Raw genomic sequence first — 17,287 nt, 5'->3', positions numbered from 1 at the left:
TAAAATTTGGACTATCAATTGATATTTTTAGGGAGAATATCAAAAAAGTAGATAGTAAAAAAATAATTATAAAATGATAAAGGTATAAATGATTTATGTATTTAATTATGTAAATAAATCTTATACTTTTATTAATTGGGATTTTTTTTTTCACTCTCGACTTTTTTTGAAATTCTCCCCCTATTTTTGAAACACTTCATAATTTGAAAATTGAAATGAATTTAGAAAATTCAAAAGTTAAGAACAAAAAAATCCAAAAATTGAGACATAACCATCAACTCTAGGTTTCTTTTTATAATATTATAGATAGATAGATATATTCTTTGGAGTAATTTCTTTCCAGTCCACAAGTGTGTTTGTTTTGAGGAATTATTTTATGGGATTGGACTATTAATCCATCTGGATTAATAGTCTATTGTTTGGTTCAATTTATTTGCTCTGGATTAATAGTTCCTCCGGACTATTAGTCCCTCATATGAGGGATTATTGTATCTTAGGGGGAGGGGAAGGATTATTTCCATGGGATTGGTATCCCATGGGATTAATGTGTGAAATGTCCACTTTACCCTCACGCCATTACTTAATAAATAATTAGAAAATGGTAAAATAATCTTTTGAATATTTATAAATTATTTTTTTAGTGTTGTTAATTTAAAATTATATATTAAATAAAAAATATAAATTGTAAATTATAAATTTAATTTAATTAAAAATAATAAATTAAAAATTATGGCCTTATAATTTTTTTAGTGTTGTTAAAAAATTAAATTTATATATTAAATAAAATTATTTTTTTAGTGTTGTTAATTTAAAATTATGTATTAAATAAAAAATATAAATTATAAATTAAATTTAATGAAAAATTATGGTCTTATAAATTAAATTTTTTTAGTGTTGTTAAAAAATTAAATTTATATATTAAAGAAAATGATTTTTTTAGTGTTGTTAATTTAAAATTATATATTAAATAAAATAAATAAATTATAAATTTAATTTAATTGAAATAATAAATTAAAAATTATGGCCTTATAAATTAAAAAATTTTAGTGTTGCTAAATTATAAATTATAAATTATAGATTACAAATGTAAAATTATATATTAAATAAAAATTATAAATTATAAGGGTAAAATAGTTTTTTAAACATTTATCCTTATCCAGTCTGTCTAACCAAACATTGGATTCACTAAAAATAATTCAATCCAGACATCTAATTCCATAACTAAACAAATATATGATACAAATCCAATCTAACCAAATAATTCGGGGGCAACGTATCCCAGAACTAACAGTCCGATAGATTATGATCCCCCCTTATTCAGTCTGTCCAAACAAGCCTATGAGACCCACCACAAACCCACTTTTGATAATTTGAGCAGTTAATTTTCTTTGACTATGCATATAGATCATCCATGAAAACAATCAAATTAATTTGATAATCATAACTTAATGAATTTATCAAATATGTCTAAAAAATAAAAATGAACAATCTATCTTTAAATTTATTATGATCTTGAAACCAAATATCGCCCAAATACATAATTTTAATTATTAGATTAATTAAATTTTTTATATGAATAATTCACCCACATAATTAAATAAAATGAATTGTTTCCCCTCTAGAGAAGCCTCTCCCTATTTTTTTCCCTTATACACATAGCATTAAGTCAAAAAATTTAATATCAAAAAATTATTTCAAACCAGCCCTAATAAATCATGAAAGCCAGCCTCCACTGGTAGATTTTTCATAACTCTCATTGAATTAAATGGGACTGCCTGCCTTTAACCATGATGCAACCTTTGACTAATACTAAGGGCATGTTTGTTTTGAGTGTTAGATTGAATGAGATTGTTAATGTAGAGATTGTTAGTGAGAAAATTAATAGTGGGGGAACTAAGAAAAATTGGGTTTGTTTGTAATATATTTCAATGAGGGGAGTAACTATATGAATTACGATATTTATGCTGTTTTTGATATATTTTAATATTAAAAGTTATATTTTATAAATATTTTTTTTACTAAATTATTTTAATATTGTTTTATATATAAATAAAAAATAAAATAAAATAACCTCACACAACATGGGCAAAATGAGCTTTTTTCAAGCTAATTAATCGTCTCGCTAATTTTGAAACCCAATCCTTGAATGCCTTTGCTAATCCCCCATGTTAGTCTCAAGGGACTACCAATTCCATGTCCCACTTTGAAAACAAAACATGATATTAATAATCTCAATACGCTAATTGTCCAGCCTCAAGATCCTACATCTAAAAACAAACAGGGCCTAAAGATGAAAAAATAATTTGGTAATGTTTTGAGCATTCCTTGGCAGTAATAAAAGCATATCACAAATCTTTGACATTGGCAATTTGGTGCAACTTTGGTTAAAGTTTGCATAAATTATACTCACGCTCCTCTGAGATTTTAAAAAAATGAAATCAATCTTATTTTTTTATATAATTATATTAATTTTCTGAATAAATTATATTGTTTTAAATTTTTCTCAATTTATTCCTAAAACTAATTTCTGTTTAAAATTAAACAGAAAATACCATAATAACTGTCACATAACATAAAAAATATATTATTATATTAGAATTTAAGTTTACGTTAAAAATATGAGTTATATATAATAAAATATTTTTATATCATGTGACTGTTAATGTGTTATTTTTTATTTAATTTTTAATAGAAATTAGCTTTAAGAGTAAATTGAGAAAATTTTAAAACATGAAGGGCCAAAGTGGGAAAAAAAATTTAAGGACTAAAATGGAAAAGTGACCAAACATAAACGGGTAAAGTGTAATTTATCCTTTTTTTAAAAAAAAGAATTTAGTTCACATAATAATTAGGTATTTTTCATTAATAATTTATTAGTCGTATGAATTAAAAAACGATATTGTCATCTTTTCTCAACTAAAATATATATTTATTTTTATTAATTTCAGTGTTTACATTTTATTTGCATTTATTGTAATCACTTTAACCATACTAAAAAAGAATCAATATAATTATATCAAAATTATAAACTTAATTGTATATTTTTCAAATTTCAGAGAAGGCGGGTATAATTTATCCATAAATTTTATCTTTTTATTTTTTATTTTCAACATGTGTAAAGCTTTTTTTTTTTTTTTTTTTTTTGTTTTGGTGTAGGGCCATGTTCACCCTTATATCGGACTATAAGCAAACTTATATCCTATATCAATTGGGACACTTTCTATATTTCCTGAGGTAATTTTATCATACTCTCTCTATCCCAAATTGTTTTTCTATTTTTAGGATAAATTACAAATATACTTTTTAAGATTTGTTTCAATTACGATTTGTCTATTGTAATTTTAAAAATTATATCTCGCCCCTTAAATTTTCAATTTCATAACAAATGACTTATTTTATTAATAAATCATTAAAAATTAACAATTGTTAATTTTGCTTAATCTCTCTGTTGCTTACTGTCTGGTTAATTCTGCTTAATCTTTCTCTATTCTGCTTAGTATCTGCCTTTAGTCATCTTAATCTGTCAAAATTATATTTGTGTCTTTCCACTGTGTAACTAGCCACCCAACCTTCGTCCCAGTCCTTGGTAAGTCCTTTGGTTAGGCAATATTGGATTTTAGGGGTCTTTCGAAATGGGCATGTGTGAAAACATAGTATGTGAAAACATGATAAATTTAGACAATGTATTAAGATTCCTATAAGTCATTTACCTGATCAGAACCATGAGTCGATTATTTAGAAGTAACTCTTCAGTCAGTTCTAGGTCAACAACTTTGTCCTAAATACTAAATCAAGGATTAGTAATTAATGAAGAAGATGTAGAAATACAGAATAATAAAATTGATTTAAGTTGGAACATACCAAAATTATCAGTTAAAGAAATTTATAAAACTACTTTTATACATAATACATTTAATGTTAATCTGCATGTTAAAACAGTAGAATAAGTTTATGCTTTATCCAAACCAAGAGAAACTTGCCAATTATTTGATGCTAACACTATTAAACGTCATTTAAAAACTGGTCATAATTTTATTCATGTAAGATTAATTCAAGTTGGAATAAAACCATTAACTCCACAAGGTAAAAATACTTCTGTATTATTATGTTTAAGAGATGCTCGTTTCATTGATTATAATGATAGTCTAATGGGTATGATGGAAACTGGTCTCCATAAAAGACCTGTCCATTTTAATTGTTTTCCTGATTTTACATTAAGTCTTCGTGATCTCCATATTTTAGATGCCTTAACTTTGAATATTCAACTAGATGGCTCATTTACAAATATGAAAGATAAAGTTCATAATATTACTTTAATCTATCATGTTCATTATAAATGTATTAAAACTAATTTAAATGTTCAAGCTTTACATAAAAGTCCTAAGGATAAAACTTTATTGATTCAAAGTAGTAGCAATGATACTAATATAAATATTCCTCAAATGATTGAATGGAAAGATATAATTCTCCCTGAACAATGGGTTACAATCAATGAAAACTACACACATAATAAAAAACGATCTACTAGTCAAGATGTTCAAGATATTCAACAATTTACTGATGGTTCCATCCGTATTAAATTTAATCGTAGTCAATCTTCTAGACATAGTACTTCTAGTGTACCTACTGATACTGAAATTGAAGATGAAATATTTAATACTCCTTTGTTTCGAAAAAATAGCCAAATTCATCTTAGTCAAACTTCCCATGGTAAATTGAAAGGTCTTGATAACTCCACAACTTCTCAAATTAGTAAACCTGTTTATTCAACACACACACCTCTTCCTGATGATGACATTAAGTCTCACAATTCTCCTACTCAAATTGATTTCGAAGTCATACCACCAATCAATCCCCAGTTAATGACAATCAGTAAACCTTTTGCTCCTGATCTTGATAAACTTCTTATTGAATTTAGGTCTAAAGCAAATAAGACTAAACGACATGCTTATCGTGCTAAATATGATTCTAATCAACAATCCAGAATAACTCAAAAATGGTATGATTTTATGATTGAATATAATCTAGAAATCCCTTTCTTTGAATATTTTGAAAAATATTACAAAAAAGTAAATACAATCACAAAACATAAATGGAAAACTTCTCCTAATACAACTATTAGCTCTACTCATCCTCCTTTGTCTACTATAATTATTGAACATCAAGGAACTGAAGTTCTAGCTTCTCCTTTCAAGTTACCTGGTACTGACCTTGAAATTAAAAAAGTGATTGAACAAAATAATTATACTAATCAATGTCTAAAAATAATTGGTAAACAATTAGATAAAATAGAAACTGCTTTCGATGATCACACATCCACTAAACCAACCTTAGATACACATTTACTTAATCTACCTAGTTATCGTTCCAAAAGAACTAGTTTAGTTACCCAGGATAATTCTACTGTCAAAGCTATAGAACAACTATTCACTAAATTAACTACATCTGAGAAAGTTTTTCCATCTACTAAAAAAGGTCTTACTGTATTAAATCAACAACCTACTTTAGACACTGTTTCTAATCAAACTGAAACTGATTCCACTGATAATGAAATCAATCAATTAGCCCAACAATCTCACTCATCTGCTCTTAATAAAATCCATTATCCTAAAGTTAATCCTCAAACTACAAAAAATTGGTATTCACGTCCTACTCCACCTGATCTCCAATATGAAGAAACTAATCTTAATAATCAATTTTATGTATCTGCTAAAAAATTATACGAATGAAATATTAATGGTCTTAGTGAAGATCAAATCCTCCAAAAATTAAATCATTTATCTATGGTTTCTAATAGTTGCCTTAGTAATTACCCTGATTATTCTCAACCTGAAATTGTTTCTTTAATCACCTTTGGTTTTACTGGTATGCTCAAATCTTGGTGAGAAAAATACCTAACTGAAGATCAAAGAGAATCTATTATACATGCTAATTAGAAAGATACAAATGATCTACCCATCTTTGATGAAACCATTGGTTATTATCACCCTGATGGAATTAATACTTTAATCTACACCATAGTCCGACATTTCATAGGTACCCCTACTAATATATATTCTCGCATACATGATCAACTTAGTAATCTTATTTGTCCAACATTAAATGACTTTCGATGGTATAAAGACGTCTTTACCTCCAAAGTTACGTTAAGAGAAGATTGTACTAAATCATTTTGGAAAGAAAAATTTATTAATGGTTTACCTAGTCTCTTTGCTCACAAAATTAGAGATGTTCTTAGTCAACCTGCTGGTGTTATTGAATATGATAATTTGACTTATGGTGACATCATTAGTACTATTCAAAAAGAAGGTTTACGAATGTGTATTGATCTAAAACTTAGTCAAAAAGTTACTAAAGATAAACATAAGGCTAAATATGAATTAGGTAATTTTTGTGAACAATATGGTTTACCTCCTGTAGCACTCTCTCGCCGTAAAAAACATAAATACACTAAACATAAATCATCTTACAAATATTCGAATAAATACAAAAACAAAAATTATTCACCTTTAAAATCAAATGATAAATTCTATACTAAACTCAAAAAGAAATATTTTAAGAAATCTCATCCGAAATCTAAATCTAATAAAGATATTACCTATTATAATTGTGGCCAAAATGGTCATTATTCTAATAAATATAAAGAAAAACAAAAATTAAAAGATAAAGTTAATCAACTTCAAATCAATGATGAATCCAAAAATCAATTATTTGAAATCTTTCAATTAAATTAATCTGTTAGTAATTTCTCATCTGATAATCCTAATACGTCGTCTAATTACCATTCACCTAGTGATGATTTTGATAATAATATTGAATTAGGTTGTAATGATGTTTGTTATAAACCTGTTAAACAAATCACTATTCTTACTAAACAATATCAAGAAGAAACTGCCCTTATTGAACTCATTAGTCGTTTAGAAGATCTAGAATTAAAACAAAAATATACTGATAAATTAAAATCTTTATTAACCAATACTGATAGGAAACCTAAATTTGATAAACCAATTATTAGTTTATCCAAAACTTTAGAAAGATTCAAAAATAAACAAAAAGAAATTGCATTACAAGATTTACAATATGAAATTAATCAGATTAAACAGACTATTAAAGATTTACAAAGCAAAGATAGAGCTTTAGAAGAAGACATTATTACATTAAAACTTAATAAAAGTTTAGACAATTTCCAAGAAAATAATGATGAATCTCCTCATGAATCTAAACACGATTCTGATCCTACTAATCCTGAGAATCTCTAATTTGATAACCAATCTCACCATTCTAATCTTGAAGAAAACAGATTAAATTTAATCAATAAAATTCATATTCAAAAATGGTATTCAAAAGTTAAATTAGTTATTGATAATTTTGAATTAAATATTATTGCTTTAATTGATATTGGTGCTGATCTTAATTGTATTCAACAAGGCTTACTCCCTACTAAATATTATGAAAAATGTCGTGAAAAATTAACATCTGCTAATTGTAGTCAAATGCATATTAAATATAAATTACCTAAAGCACATATCTATCAAGATAATATTTTTTTTAAAATCTCATTTGTTTTAGTAAAAAACATGACTGATAAAGTTATTCTAGGCACGCCATTATATTTTTACTATATCCATTTACTACATCTAGTGAAGGAATTACTACCCATGTTTTGCATCAACCTGTTACTTTTAAATTCTTATATCCTCCGAAAATGTTTGAATTAAATCAATTAAAAGATTGTTCTATTTCTCAAACTATTAATCGATTAACTCGACATTTAAGATATCTTAAAGAAGAAGTCAATTATAAATGTATTGATCAACAACTAACTGATCCAGTTGTTGTATCTCAAATTGAAGAATTTAAAATAAAACTAGAAACAACTGTTTGTTTTACTTTACCCATTGCTTTTTGGCATAGGAAAAAACATGTTGTCACCTTACCTTATATTAAAAATTTTAATGAAAAACAAATTCATACTAAATCTCGCCCTATTCAAATGAATCATGAATTACTTGAAATGTGTAAAAAAGAAATCAATGAATTATTAAAAAAATAGAATAATTAGTCCAAGTAAATCACTATGGTCTTGTCCTGCTTTTTATGTTAATAAAAATGTTGAATTAGAACGAGGTGTACCTCGCCTAGTTATTAATTATAAACCATTAAATAAAGTTTTAGAATGGATTAGATATCTTATTCCTAATAAAAAGGATTTGATTAAAAGACTCAGTCAAGCTGTTATTTTTAGTAAATTTAATTTAAAAAGTGATTTCTGGCAAATACAAATTCATCTTAAAGATAGGTATAAAATTGCTTTTACTACACCTTTTGGTCACTATGAATGGAATGTAATGCCATTTGAATTAAAAAATGCTCCTAGTGAATTTCAAAATATAATGAATGATATCTTCAACCCTTTTAGTCATTTTTCTATTGTTTATATTGATGATATACTAATTTTTTCTACATCAATTAGTGAATATTGGAAACATTTAACTGCTTTCTTTTATACTATTAAAAGTCATGGTTTAGTCATTTCTGCCCCTAAGATTAAATTGTTTCAAACTAAAATCCGATTTTTAGGATATGATATTCATCAAAATACTATATTACCTATTAGTCGTTCCATTGAGTTTGCGTCTAAATTCCCTGATAAAATTTTAGATAATACCCAATTACAACGGTTCTTAGATCACTTAATTATATTACTGAATTTTACAAAGACCTTAGGAAAACTTGTCAACCTTTATTTGATAGGTTAAAAGATAATCATCCTCCTTGGTATTCTACTCATACTGCTATTATTAAACAAGTCAAACAATATGTCAAGTCTCTTCTTTGTCTTGGTATACTTACTGAAAATTCATTCAAAATTAATCAAATTGATGCCTCTGATATTGGTTATGGTGGCATTCTTCTTCAGAAAGTCACTCCTCAGTCATCTGAACAAATTGTTCGTTATCATTCTGGTGTCTGGAGTAAAGCACAATTAAACTATAGTACTACTAAAAAGAAATTTTATCTACTTTTTATGTATTAGTAAATTTCAAGATGATATTTTAAATCAAAAGTTCTTACTTCATGTTGATTGCAAATCTGCTAAATATGTTATAGAAAAAGATGTTCAAAATCTTGCTAGTAAATTACCCATTACCGTGATTTGATTCACCAAACTGCTTATCGTATTGCCCACTTAAAGTTAGCTCGCAAAACTACTCAACGTGTTCAGTATATTAACTATCACCATATTCAAGCTCGTCGCCATTTACTTGCTGATTATTACAACTATTTGGATTATCATCAAACTTACTTAGATCTCCTTAGTGGTTGTTAAGTATTGTTGTTAATCTTTATTTCTATTCAACAGATGTCTCGCCCCAGACCTCCTTCCAAAGCCCTGGTCCCATTTAGTCAACATTTTGTTCCTCCTCCTTTGGAATTAGTAACCCAATACCATCCTATTGAAATGATTAACCGTTACCAAGTTCTTGGTAACATTCCTAAACCCAGTTACACATCTGTTTTGGCTACTGACCCTTTTGCTTCTTCTAGCCAAGCAGTTACTCCATACCCTCCTAATCCTATTAAATCAGCCCGATCTGATTATGTTAAATCCACCACTACTAATCTGTTTTTCAAAGAACCTTGTCACCCTAAAAGTCAGTCTGTTCATGACCTGGTTAAATCTTATTTTTCTCCTGGATGGCATTTTGTTCCTATGCATCCAGAGAAAACAATCACTTTTTATAAAGACATTCTATTCAACCATCAGTCAATTGTGATTAAACCTATTTATGATCGGATTTACACTAGTAAAGTTGTTTACCATTCTCTTTATATTCACAATATTGTTTCCTTAGCTGAATGGGGTTCTCCTTATCAATTTTGCGATTTACCTAATCACTCTCTTCAGTATAGTTATTATGACTATATTGATGCATGGTTCAAAGTTTTTTTGTATCAAAATGAATCCTTTGGTCACTCCTGGTTCATCCAGTTTGATCAAAAGTTCAAATTAGAATTACCTACTTGGTTTCTGCAATGGTGCACTCATTATGGCGCCATTTCAGATATCTTCCCAGCTATTCTGATTGATCAGGTTAACTATTTTTCAACTGTTTTCTCATTCTGTCCACAACAGAAGAAATTCCCTCAATTGCTTATTTTTATGTTCAAATACAAAATCCCTTGGATATATAAATGGCAATATGACATTTCTGATGATGTTCACCGGCTGCATATAGTTAAATGGTGGGATAACTACAAAGTTTCCCGCATTGTTGAAATTGTTCAAACTGAGTTCCCAATTAACATTCATGCTCCTACACTTGCCAGGGTTAAAGCTCAGCAGAACCCAACTGCTTCAATCACCCAAGGAAGCCAACTTTCTACAATCAACCTTGGAAGCCCATCTTCAAGTTCTTCCAAGCCCAAGTCAAAGATTAAATCAAAGGATAAGGCAAAGCCCAAAACTGCTAGAGCAAAGTCCAAGGCTAAGTCTACAACTTAAGCTCAACCTAAAGTCAAATCCAAGGATAAATCCAAGTCTAAGTCATCCAAAGATGAGCTGCTCAAAATGGCTCATCTACTTGTTAATCAGGCCCAAGCCCAATCAGATTCGGATAACAGCAGTTCAGAAAAAAGTTCAGACAGTTCACATTCTTCTGAAGGATCAACTACTCAAAATCCATATGGACCCGAGTTTCAAGATGCTCAGGACCCAAATGCCTAGTCAGCTCTGCATTGAATTCCATATAAAAACAAATTAGCTTCAATCAATACTCTTTTGAGAAAAGTTACCAATTTGTATTTATATTGATTCCTTTATTTATTTGTCTCCACCGAAAGTAATGAATAATAAAAAGTTACTGTTTACTTTTACTGTTCATCACTCAATCAATCTGCTAAAAGCTACTTCAACTTTCAGTCAATCAACTGAAAGCTTCAGACAGCCTGCTCTCATAATCAACTCCAAGTCACATGCTGCATAGTTAGATTGATTTTCTATAAATTATAATGTTCTAGTCATTTGTATTCAGAGGGTAAAACAAGGAGAAAAAGAAGTTCGAAACTTTAAGTGAGAACCCATTTTATCTCTGATAGTCAAACCTATTTTGATAATGTATTTTGACGTAACTCTCTGCAGTTACTTCCAGTAAACAATTGTAAGTTAATTTAATTATATTAAATTGTATTTTGTTTTTAAATTATATTTTGTGTGCATTTAATTCCAAAGTTTTGTATGTGTTAATTTTTAATGACATTAGAAATTTGGGAAATTATTAGAAACTCCCATTTTGGAGAGTTGTAGTCTACCAAGTCCCATTTTAAAATTAATAGACATCCAAGTCCTATTTTTTTGGTAATGTGATCCGAAGAATCCCATTATGTAATTATGGAATGATTTTTCTGACTAATGTACCCTTTTTTTGTGGTTGAAACGTGTGGGTCATAAATAACGTGGACACCTTTACATACACTACTAAATCCAAAAAAAGTTATAGTAAGCTTTTCCCAAACGTTATATACACCCACGTCATAAAAAAGCTATAGTAAGCTTTTCCCAAACGTTACATACACCCACATCATAAATGTATTTTTCCCAAACGTTACATACTATAGTAAGTTTTTCCCAAATGTTACATACACCCACATCATAAATGTGCTTTTCCCAAACGTTACATACACCTGCATCATAAAAAAGCTACAGTAAGCTTTTCTCAAACGTTACATACACCCATATCATAAATGTGTTTTCCCCAAACGTTACATACACCCACATCATACTATACCAAGCTTTTCCCAAACGTAACGTTACATACACTCACATCATAAAAAACCTATAGTAAACTTTTCCCAAACATTACATACTATAGTAAGCTTTTCCCAAACGTTACATACACTCACATCATAAATGTGTTTTTCCCAAACGTTACATACTATAGTAAGCTTTTCCCAAACGTTACATACACCTACATCATAAAAAAGCTATAGTAAGTTTTTCCCAAACGTTACATATACCCACATCATAAATGTGCTTTTCCCAAACGTTACTTACTATAGTAAGCTTTTCCCAAACGTTACATACACCCACATCATAAAAAAGATATAGTAAGCTTTTTCCAAACGTTAAATACACCCACATTATAAATGTGTGTTTCCCAAACGTTACATACTATAGTAAACTTTTTCCAAACGTTACATACACCCACATCATTCAAACATAATATCACCAAACCCAAAACAGTAAGTTCATGGACAAAACTGTCTACCCCCAAATAATGGGACCTTTGGGTGTACAAAATTAAATATGGGACTGATTAGATTATAATCCCACCTTTTAGGATTTATGGATCAATTCACCTAGAAATTTATTTCAATTAATAATTCAAGTAATTTTGTCATTGTATAGGAAAGTAATTAGGAATTTTATTTTCTCAGTTGATTCTGTTAAATAAAATTTTTTGACAATGAGATATTTGTAATCTTCTAAACCACAAGAACAATTCGTATTTTAAACAAATCTTAAGAGATGTATTTGTAATTTACTTGTTTTTCTTTATTATTTCAGGCATCTCAAAAAAGTATTCATATCTATATATATATATATATATTATTTTTTGAACAATTTTGAAGATTATATTTAAAATTCTTAAACCAAAATATATTATTTATTGATTCCGTTAAAGTATACCAATGTTAAAAATGAACAAATAACTTGTGATGAAAGCTATAGCTTTTATATGAGTGAAAGAATACAATTAGACGCAGATTATAGTGCAAGTGGTTATAAAGGGGACGTTTTGGTTGCGTGGAGAGTATTGGAAAGTATAGGAAAGAGAAAAAAGAAAAGAAAAGAAAAGAAAAGAAAAAAATTGAATAAAGTAGAATCTATGAGATGGATTGATTTTCTAGAAAACATGATATATCATTTCTAATAAATCCACTTTGTTTAAATAAACACTTCTTATATCCGGACAACGCTAATTTAGACAAAATAAGAGAATTTTCTGTTAAGTTTCATGCAATTCAAACAATAAAATCTTATTTTGTTGCAACTTTCTGAAAAAAAAAAAATCAAAAAAACAAAAAAACCCTCCCAACCAAATGTATATGTTGAAAAGTTACTCTTGTTTGCATTTTTCTATCATTCACTTTACTTTATTGTACTTGATAAAATTTCTTTTCATTCTAACTACCAGAGCCTAAGGTTTTAAATAGAGAAAAAATTTCAAAACCAATGTATATCGTTCTATTTTCTAACATTTTCAGCGCAACCAAACAAAGCCTTGAGCCAATACCTTCACCCTAATGTTGAATAATTTCCAAAAAGAACAGGGTAAAAAAAAAATGCAAACAAATGCCAGAATGTCAAACCATTTACTATGCTAACATATTAAATTAAATTCATTGTTATTTTTTATTGATCTGAAATATATAACTAAAACCATAAGCATATAAAACCCTAAAGCTAAAAACCCCATCTTCTCCAAATTCAAGCAATTACACAAAATTAGTATGCAACAAACCCATCAGAGAGCTTATTATGCCAACAAAGCAAATTAAATTCACAGTTTTTTTAATTTTATTTTCTTGATTTGAAATATACAACAGAAATCATAAGCACATAAGACCCTAAAGCTAAAAAACCCATTTTCCCCAAATTCAAGCAATTACACAAAATTAGTATGCAACAAACCCATCAGAGAGCTTACTATGTCAACAAAGCAAATTAAATTCACAGTTTTTTTAATTTTATTTTATTGATTTGAAATATACAACAAAAGTCATAAGCATATATGACCCTAAAGCTAAAACCCATTTTCCCCAAATTCAAGCAATTAGACAAAATTGGTATACAACAAACCCATCAGAGAGCTTAGCTATGTCAACAAAGCAAATTAAATTCACATTTTTTTTATAATATTTATTGATTTGAAATGTACAACAAAAATCATAAGCATTAAAAACCCTAAACCCTAACTCCTCAAATTCAATCGATTACACAAAAATCGTACAAAATAAAACAAAACCCATTGGAGAGCTTGAAATGTTGAAGATTTGTGAGAACCTGTGCTTGGGGTTCGAAGAAATGGGTCTTTGGAAGTGTCCTGACTTGGCTGTTGGGGTTCGGTCAAGAAAGGTCTCGACGAGTCGCGAAGAAACAGCGAAAAGCATAGGTTTCGGTGATCGACTCGAATCGGACGGGGAGATTTGATTGCGTTCCTGAGTAGATTCATCGTCGAGAAATTGCTCGTTTGATTTCGATCGAAAACGAAGAGCAGAGACAAAAGGGTTGATTGAAGGTTTCGGCTAGTCGATAGGTCTGCCAGTGGAGTAGGGATGGCAATTTAAAACCGACCCGATAGGGACCCGACCCCCCGATCCCGAATTGTGCGGGTTTTTCCCGAAAAATACCCCCGACGAGACGGGGATGGTATTTAAAAATCAATCCCCAAACAGATTCGGGCCGGGGACGAGGATAAGTATCCCAACCCCGTACCCGGCCCAGCCCCGTCCCCATTCCCCGGCCCAGTTTTTCCCCGAATTAAAATTACTGATTTACCCCTAGATATATATATAGACACACATAGTAACCAAACCAAACCAAACCCTCATCCAGTTGTCTTCCGTCTCTCTCTCTCTACCCCCTCTACTCTCTCTCTCTCTGGCCCTATTCACGACGTCGATCATCGCCACTGTCGGCGTCGCGGCTTCGCGATCGGCCTCCTCCGTCGTTCATCGCCACTGTCGGCGTCGCGATCGGCCTCCTCCGTCGTTCACAGCGTCGTTCACAGCCACAGATCTGCCTCCTCCGCCGATCGGCCTCCTCCGTCGCTCATCGCCACTGTCGACGTCGCAGCGTCGCGATCGGCCTCCTCTCTCTCTCTCTGACGCAGATACACAGATCTGTATGTTACATATACCGATCTATTTTTTTTTTATGTTGATTCTGTATGTTACATATACCGATCAGTATGTATCTCTGTGACTGGGGAAAAAGGGGATCTGGAACATTATATATATATATATACTTGTTGTTGAAGAACATTTTTTTTTTTTTAAGTTATATATATTTGCTGTTGTTGTTGATGATTGTTGTGTGTTAAAGAACAGATCATGAACCATGAAGCCTCCATTCTACAGAATTTTTTTTTTTTTTGGTTGTGTGTTGAACAGATCTGCCGGGGATGTTTCGGGGTCGGGGAAACCCGATCCCCGTTAGGAGATGGGGGTGGGGGTGGGGGAGGTGAGGGGTTCCCCGTCGGGGATCGGGGGCGGGGACGGGGATTTTTCTACCTTCGGGGATCGGGGACAGGGAGTGTCATCCCCGGCCCCGCCCCGGCCCGTTGCCATTCCTACAGTGGAGTACTTACTCACTTAATACGCTGTCGTTTTCTGAAGTTATTTCAAGTGACAAAATTGTTCCCAATATTTTTTTTGAAACTTTGGTATAGATTTTAATAAGTAAATTTATTTTTAATAGATCATATGATAATTAAAAATATTTTTTATCAAATATTATTTAAAAAGTCACTAATTATATTCTTAGCGACAGTTTAAAAATTTTGTTATAAAAAATATCACTAATTATAAGTTTTAATGACAATTTTAAAAAAAATCGTCACAAAAAAATATCACTAATTGTAAGTTTTAGTGACAATTAATAAAAATTGTAACAAAAAAAAAAACCACTAACTGTCAGTTTTTAGCGACATACAAAAAATTGTCAAAAAATTACTATTTTTAATGACAATTTTATTATGATTTATTTTTAATAAGGTTTTATGAGAATTAAGTTTAATTGTTAAGACCTATTGGTAGTTTATTCTCTTTTTTTTTAGATCATAAAGAAAATTTTCATCGCAAAACTGATAAAAAAATTAGATCAATTTCATACAACGGTAGTAAAAGATCTCATAAAAAAATAACAAACTTTCATATATAGGAGGAAGAATCCTAACCTCTATAGAGGAGGAGAAAAACCCCTCACAAAAGAGGAACACAACCTCCACTTAGGAAGGATTATTATTGTAAACAATAAAAAATATATTAAAAAAACAAACCAAAAGCAATCAAATCCAAGTTGCCAAACGCATCCAAAGTTCTATTACACTGCAACCTTCAACTTAAAATCTAAAGACCTTATCTTTACTAATTAAGATAGAATATTGAGGTTAAGACAGCCGCCTAACGTGAAACGAATGCATTAAATAGTATCAATTTTCGGATTATGAGAAGATTTAAAACTAGATCTTAAAGCTTTGGACGCAAAGGTGAAAGTTTAGGCATAAGCCAAACATCATATTCAGAACATTGGAAAGAGAGATAGACGACACCCACATCGATGATTAGAAATAGATCTAAAGGAGATGAGACAGATCTAGTGAGAGCGGATCCATGGAGGTGGGAAGGTGGCAGACCTGGTGGCGGTGTGGTAGTGGCGGCGTCAAAAAGATTGTAAGGACAAATTTCCAATATTATTAAATAAAAAGACAAAGAAAAAGAGAAAACTTTGGTGCGAGGAGGAGAGAGGAGACCAACAGCTAAAACATCTCCCCACCCTAAGCGACACACCCAATAGAAGGCTTAAGGAGGGAAACTTAGAAAGAGATGCACTGAGTTTAGAGAGAGAGAGAGAGAGGCTTTTCAAATGTCGGTCTATAAAATTATCTACAACATTAAAATAAAATAAAATAAAATACATAGACTTCTCTTAAAAATTAAAAAAAAGAAAGTTAAAATAGGATTTATAGTCTCGGCATAATTGTATCAGGTGTCCTTAAAGGTGTAATTTATAAAATATCTAGTCATATTTTCATCAATAATTTGTGGTACTGTTATTTTTACATTGAAATATAAATTTTTTTTCTTATTTATCTTTATGTCTTTACACCATATGCATTAGTTTCTGTCTCTTTAATTTTATTAAAAGGGACGTTAATATAATTATGCCAAAATTGTCAATTTTATTATTATTATTTTTTCTTATAGTAATCAAATTGTACAAAAAATTGTCTAAAATATCATTTTTTTGGGATCAATTCTACTTAAGGAAAATAAGCAAATGGATTAAATTAAACACAAATTAAAAAATTAAGATTTATATTATCAAAATTAAAAATTTCTTTGGTTACAAGTGTCAAACTCAATTTTTTTTTAGTGATTTTCCTTCATTTTTATTTATCACTTCTTTGGGCTCATTCCTACAAAAACTAACTATTGGTTTGGACTTTGGACTAGTGGAACCCAATTACCAACGTTCCTTTGTGAGTCGTGACTATCCAAT

This window comes from Camellia sinensis, chromosome 10, assembly GCF_055761805.1.
Source record: "Camellia sinensis isolate YWXY chromosome 10, ASM5576180v1, whole genome shotgun sequence".
In the NCBI taxonomy this organism is placed as follows: domain Eukaryota; kingdom Viridiplantae; phylum Streptophyta; class Magnoliopsida; order Ericales; family Theaceae; genus Camellia; species Camellia sinensis.
The sequence above is the reverse complement of the archived record's forward strand: the minus strand, read 5'-3'. Positions refer to the sequence as shown.